This window comes from Elephantulus edwardii, unplaced genomic scaffold, assembly GCF_000299155.1.
Source record: "Elephantulus edwardii isolate Elephantulus edwardi_28Jun2011 unplaced genomic scaffold, EleEdw1.0 scaffold00153, whole genome shotgun sequence".
Classification (NCBI taxonomy): domain Eukaryota; kingdom Metazoa; phylum Chordata; class Mammalia; order Macroscelidea; family Macroscelididae; genus Elephantulus; species Elephantulus edwardii.
In genome coordinates, this window is record NW_006399903.1 from 813,627 (window position 1) to 820,798 (window position 7,172).

Sequence of the window (7,172 nt, forward strand, 5' to 3'; positions counted from 1 at the left end):
GGTAATGAAGGAAGAAGTTATATCTGAACTGAAGACATTGGCAAAAACAAGGTCCCAGGAATTAATGGAATAGTAAACTGACAAACAATACATCAATAAGATATCATCTCACTCCAGTAACATTAGAAGAATTTAACAGGGAAGAAAGGAAGAAATGCTTGTAAGGGTGTGGAGACCCTGGAACTCTTAATCACTGCCAGTGGAGATGTAAAATAGCACAACCACTATGGATTTGGACTGGCTATTTCTCAAAAAAATGAAAATAGAAACACAGTTTGATGCAGCTACTTCACCACTGAGAATATACTCTAAAGAAACCAGAGACGTGACACAAACAGATGTACGCATACTCATGTTTATTTCTCCATGATTCTCAATAGTGAAGAGATTGAATCATCCAAAGTATCAGTGAACAAATGAATAGCTAGAAAAACAGCCTTACTTTTACAGAGTGAAATAATACATAGCATTGAAAAATGAACTTGCAAAATCACACAACCTGGGTGAATCTGGAAAACATAATTGAGTGAAACACCTCAGTCACAATAGGACAAATACTACATAACATTGTCATTATAAAAATAAGATTGACACGGGAAGCAGGGAGAACAGGAAAAGAGTGGATGGATAATGAACATTACACTAGAATAGATGAAGGAAGGCAATGTCTGGTTGAACATCATATGATCTGGAACAAGAAGTGCCTTACATGGTGAATTGGGTAAAGTAGAAGGAAGGAAAAGGTGGAAAATGTGCATCTGTGAATGAATGGAAATCTATCCTTTCTGTAAACTTTCATAAAAATCATAATAAAAACAAAATTAAGAAAGATGTATCTTGGGTTGTATCCTTTCTTCAAACCTCTTCAATATGTATAAAGAGCAGATCATTTGAGAAATTGAGCTTTATGATGAAGAATGCCGCATCAGGAACAGAGAAAAATTCATCAACAACCTACATTATGAAGACTCTACAACCTTGGTTGCTAAGAGAGGAGGACTTAAAATGTTTGCTGCAGAAGATTAAAGACTATAGTATTCATTGCAAACTACATTTCAACATCAAGAAAATAAATTCTCAATATTGACTGCACAGGAAATGTCACAATAGAGAAAAGATTGGCAGTGTTAATAATTTCTTTTTACTTAACTCCACAACCAAGATATATGGTAGCAGCAGTTAAGAAATCAAGTGTCATGTTTCTTTAGGAAAATATGGTCTCGTGGACTCTCAAAATGCTGAAGGGTAATGATGATAGTTTAAAGACTAAAGTTCATCTGATCTAAACCATGGTGGTTTTAGTTACTTGTCATGAGTCTAAATGGACAAGAAATAAGGATGACAGAAGAATCAATGCCTTTGAGTTGTGGTGTTGAAGAAAAGTACTGAATATGCTATGGAGTACCAAAAGAACAAACAAATATGTTGTGAAGAAAGTGCAAACAGGGTGCTCCCTAGAGACAAGTATGGTGAAGTATCATCTCACACTACTTGGATATGTTGTTAGAAGAGTCTAGTCCTTTGGGAAAAAAAATCATGCTTGCAACTGTGGAGGGTCAGTGAAAGAGGAAGAAGACCCCCCAAAAATGGGGTTCACATAGTGACCATAACAATGAGCATGAGCATTTCAGATACTCGAGATGATATAAGATAGGACAAGGTTCACATCTGCCATTCATGGGGTGTATTATATTCTCTTGAACTTAACAACAATGAGGTTGCTGAAGAAAAATCATGTTAACGAGATTGTGAAGCTACAAGGACTTTGAAGGGCTGACTATAGGTGTATAGCTCTGAAAATAATTTATTTTGATTTAAATACTTAATATAATTCATCTCATTATGAACAGAGTTTATAAATGGGAGCAAAGTTTGTACAACAGCACTTAATCTCAACCCAGCCAATGAATACTTATTCCAACATTGTTTTAGTTCTGCTGTTACCCATTTGTAGCAGTCGAGCAGACAAATAATGATCAATGCATCATAAATTTTCTTTCGTGAACCCTGGACATTCTTTATAAGAATAATGCTGTAAAGAATAATTTATGTTTCTTAAGCACAGAGACAGAAAATGCAAAGGACACTGAATTATTTTTTTTTTCAGCTTGGTGGTTATGTTCTCCAACTTAGAACTGCAATATACTTTTCAGTTGTTTTCATTAGAACAAAAGAAGGAAACTTGTAGGCCCATAAATTTTGTTTCTCCAGAGAAAAAGAAAAACCTGCTTTAGTTCAGTTCTAGTATCTAAAATAGATATTTATTCTCTGACTGTATCACAAGAAAGTCACATTATATGTCCCAAGGCTATTCCCTCACTCTGCTAATTCATTCACTTCTCTGTTATTTCTCTTTCCTCTACAAGTATTTCTTGGGAATATTTCCTAAATAAACAGCAAGGCACTGATCTTGTGGTCCGCAAATCTGAAAGGGAACACCTTCTCTCCACCATTGGGACATCATTTCTCAAAAGGGATTTCATCTTCATCACTCTCTTTCTTGACATTCACATGTCCAAAGAGAGAAAATACAATGTAATCCAACATCCCAAAAGAACTGTGGGCATGAACTTTTAAGCACACATAGGCATACATTTTATTTTTAACATTTGCTTTCTTTAAACCAGGACAGAAATGTGCAGATGTATGTATCCACTTACTAATTCCATGTATTTCAAGTATCTCATTATACTGGTTTATAATGAAATACTATTTATAATTATTCTGTAGAAATATTTCATTAGGTTTGTATTGTTTATTATCTAATCCTATAGAACGTTAGAAGAACAATTTAGTTAATTACCATGCAACTTTTAGCAAGGTCCATGCTTTGTTATTTGGACATTTTAACGATGACACCTCGTCCTTAAATGAATTCATGTGTATTTACATGTGAACAGTGAACAGGAACAAATATGGACAAATATGTTTCCCCATATAGCCAAGAGGAAATATTTTATTTAGAAATTTTAACCTTAATAGAGAATATCCAACACTGAATAAGAAATCTTTGTTGTATTGTGGATAAGTACTCAGTGATTAATTGAAAGTTGGTATTTGAGACACTTTAGGTGCTCAGTAGAAAAAAAAAAGTCATAAAATCTTCTCCTGTATGTTATTAGGTGCCATGGAGTTGAATGCAACTCACAGTGAACCTATGAACAACAGAACTGAATCCTGTCCTATCCTTAGTCATCCTCACCATCTCTGGCACCTTTGAGCCCATTACTGTAATCACTGTGTCAATCTATCTCACTAAGGGGCTTCCTCTCTTTTGTTGACACTTCCACATTTTCAAGCATAATGTTCTTCTCATATGTCTGATTGTCTTTGTAATTTTCTATAAGTGGTACAACATCTGTTCATCAGTTTGATGTATTTGGGGCTACCTTGGCCTGGTGGTAAGAAGCTGCACTGCCATCCCAAAGGTAGACAGTTCAAATTCACTAGTTGGTCTTCAGGAGAAAGGTAAATAATCAGTCTTCTTCCATGTGATTCATTGCCTCTGAAGACTTTGTAGAGTGTCAGTAATGAGTCAGTTCTGACTTGATGGAACACAGCAATAGCAAAAACAACTACTTTATAGCTTAGCCATGTATATGCTTGCTTGTTATTGTTTATCAGTATAGCACTTTTCTGTCAGTTTGATGGTAACTTGTGGGTTTCTGTGATGCTGGAAACTATGCTACTAGTGTTTCAAATGCCAGAAGTGTCACCACCTATGGAGGTCAGGTTTCAACAGAGCTTCCAGATTAAAACAGAATAGTATGAGGAAGCAGAATTTGCCATCCACTTCTGAAACAACAGGCTTCTTAACATTTTATGAACAAAAACCACATTTGGTTGTTTCAGCTTGCTTGTATACCTGTTTAGACAGCAAGTCTGAGACAACCCTGTCTGGGGAGGAGTTCATCACCAAATCCATTAAGGACAATTATGGCAAACAGACAGTATTTCTCAGTGGAGATGAAGAAGATATCAAGCAGAGTTGTCTGAGAGCTAAGGATAAGAGGTTTGAAGGGTTGACTAACCTTATCTGGACCATTTGAAGTACCAAGAGGATCCAAGATATCACCAAATGCCTAGAAGAATTTGAGCTCCTAAGAATGTATATGGAAAGGCCAAGAGCATTGTGGACAAGAAAGATGTCCCCCAGATCTGCATTCGGATCCTGGTTGACTTGAGAAGATGAGGAAGGGGAAAAGAAAATGAAGAAGAAAAATGCCAAGGCCCTGAGCACCTTATGCCAGAAGATCCAAAAACACAATCAAGATTTTGAGTACCAAGTAGAATGTTGAACAATCTGCCGATGAAGATACTGAGAAGAATGAAGAAGATTCAGAAAGCTCTTCTGATGAGGAAAGAATTAGTGTTACAGCTTTCCTGAAGAAGAAGTCAGAAATCCCTTCTGGTGACAATCTAAAGTTTCTCAAAAAAGATGGAGGATGAAAGCTAAAACTCAGATGATTCAGATGAAAGAAAATTGGGATGTAGTTAATACGTCATCTAGTTCAGATTTAAGGGAAGAAGGCAAACAGGCTGCACTAGCCTCAAGACTTCTCCAAAAGGCTCCTCCCACAGAGGAAGACAAGAAGACAGCTGAGAAGAAGTGAGAGGGCAAAGCTGAGAAGAAGCATGATAGAATATCAAGAAGGAAGACGATGGAGGCAGGGAGTGGGAATAGGTCTGGGATGGAATGGCGCTGGTGAAGGAGAAGTAAAAAATGTTTGCTGAGACACAAATAGAAATTTGTATACCAATGTTCATAGCACTGTTATTCACCATCACAATAACTGGGAAACTGCCCAAATGTAACCACATGGGAATGGATTAAGAAGTTGTAGAACATACACACAATAGAATAATGCACAGCACTCAGGAACAACAATTTTGAAAATTATTATTTAACTTGGGAGAGATCAGAGAGCATTATGCTGAGTAAGTTAACTGCCATGATGGTCAAAATCGCATGGTACTGGTACAATGACAGACACATAATCAATGGAATAGGATTGAGAATCCAGAAATCAGTCCATCTACCAATGGTAAACTGATTTTTGATGAGGAGATTAATCAGTTAAGTGGGGAATGACAGCCTTTTTAACAAATGGTGTTGGCAAAATTGGAAAACTATCTGCAGAAAACTCAAGGAAGATCCACACCTGACTCCATACACAAAACCCAACTCAAGGTGGATCATAGACCTAGAACTATAAACTTCATTTTAAAAAGGCTTGGAAGGACTCTAGAAGTCCTAATCCACAACATAAACAGTCTTGCAAGCATCCTGAAAAATCTATATCCAGGAAAGGATAAAATAGAAGAATGGGACCTTCTAAGAATCAAATCCTTATGCACATCAAAAAACTTCTCCGACAGGGTAAAAAGCGAAGCCACAGATTGTGAAAAAGTATTCCATAATGACATGTCAGATAAGGGACTTATATCTAGAATTTATAAAATACTCGAGCACCACAACAAGATCAAGGAGAATAATCCAATTGAAAAATGGGCACAGGATATGAACAGAAACTTCACCAAAGAATACATTCATATGGCAAACAAACACATGAAGAAATTTTCAAAATCTCTAGCTCTGAGATGCAAATAAAAACAACTATGAGATATCATCTCACAATAGCAAAATTCAACAGAACAGAAAAGAACAAATGCTGGCATGGTTGGGGAGAAACTGAAACCCTTATACACTGTTGGTGGGAGTGTAAAATGGTACAACCACTGTGGAAGGCTGTATGACACTTTCTCAAAAATTTGCAAATAGAAATACCATTTGACCCAGCAATTCCACTTCTCGGAATATACACTAAAGAAGTCATAACTGCTATCCAAGCAGATATATACACACCCATGTTCATCACAGCTTTGTTCACAATAGATAGCAAAGAGCAGGTTTGGGGGAAGACTGAGAAAGATGGAATAAATTATGGACACTGCATTGAAACAGAAGAGGGAGAGAACTATTTAGAAGGGATATGTGATTAGTTATTATTGTCATGACAAGAGTCCAGAACTAAGGCTGTATAGTGGAGTGGACTTGGAGGGGAGGGATTGTATAACAATGAAATAATTTTTCTTTTACTTTTCAAAGAGAACAGTGAACTTGGGGAGAGGTTGGGCAGGGAGAAAATTGCAACAATAAATGAATGGAAATTCAAGTCTCTGAAAACTTTCACTAAGATTAATTAAAAAAAAGAAAAACAAATTTGAATCATACTCCATCCTGCAACATTATGATACTCACCTTGGAAAAAACCTAAGTCTGGGGAAGGCAGAGGGTAAAAGACAGGAAGACCCTCAAGGAAATCAGAGACACAATGGTTACAGCAACCATGGGCTTGAGCATGGTTGAACTCTTGAATATGGCATCGGATAGGCCAAGGTTCAGATATGTTGTTCTTAGGCTCATGGTTGACTTGATGGCACCTGACAACACTATCTCCTGAATTCTAGAGCCTATGTCCTATTTTCCCATTAGTTCTATATTGGGTCAATATCTTCCCGTGAATAGGAATCTAGACTATCACATGTTTTTATGACATCAGTATTTCTTACTTTAAGAAAGCCATCAGTAGCAAAGAGATGTTAGGAACCAAAATACCCAACAACAAATTAATAGATAGAAATACTATGGTACATTCATATAGTGGAATATTATGCAGCATTTAAAAAGCAATTATTGCTACTCTCTTTGCCTGGTTTTGGTATTAGGGCTATGCTTTCTTTATATAATGACTCTTGGAGTGTTCCTAAATCATTTAAGTAGAATTGGTGCTAAATTCTCTCTGAACATTTGGTAGTTTTCAGTTTTGAAGCCCTCTGATCCAGGGCTTTTCTTATAGGGAAGTCTTTTTATGACCTTTTCAATTTCTGATCTTGCGATGGGTCCATTTTAAGTGTTCTATATCTGTCCTTGTCAATCTGGGTAGGGGATACGTTACAAGGAATATGTCCATTTCTTTTAGGTTTACAAATTTATCGTAGTATAGCATTCCAATATTATATTAATTAGATTAGGTTAGATTAGATTAGAATATAATAATAATATTTGATCTAACATGAGACCTACACTTGGACTAGGAGACAGTCATCAGAACAGAGCAAGGTTCAAAATTGGGAAGGGCGTACGCCAGGGATGCATCCTATCTCCATAC

General features: G+C 36.5%; 1 pseudogene; it reads left to right on the plus strand.

Moving 5' to 3' along the window:
* The first annotated feature begins 3,767 nt into the window (after positions 1–3,767).
* On the plus strand, positions 3,768–4,613 carry LOC102872471 (annotated as a pseudogene).
* The last annotated feature ends 2,559 nt before the right edge of the window (positions 4,614–7,172 follow it).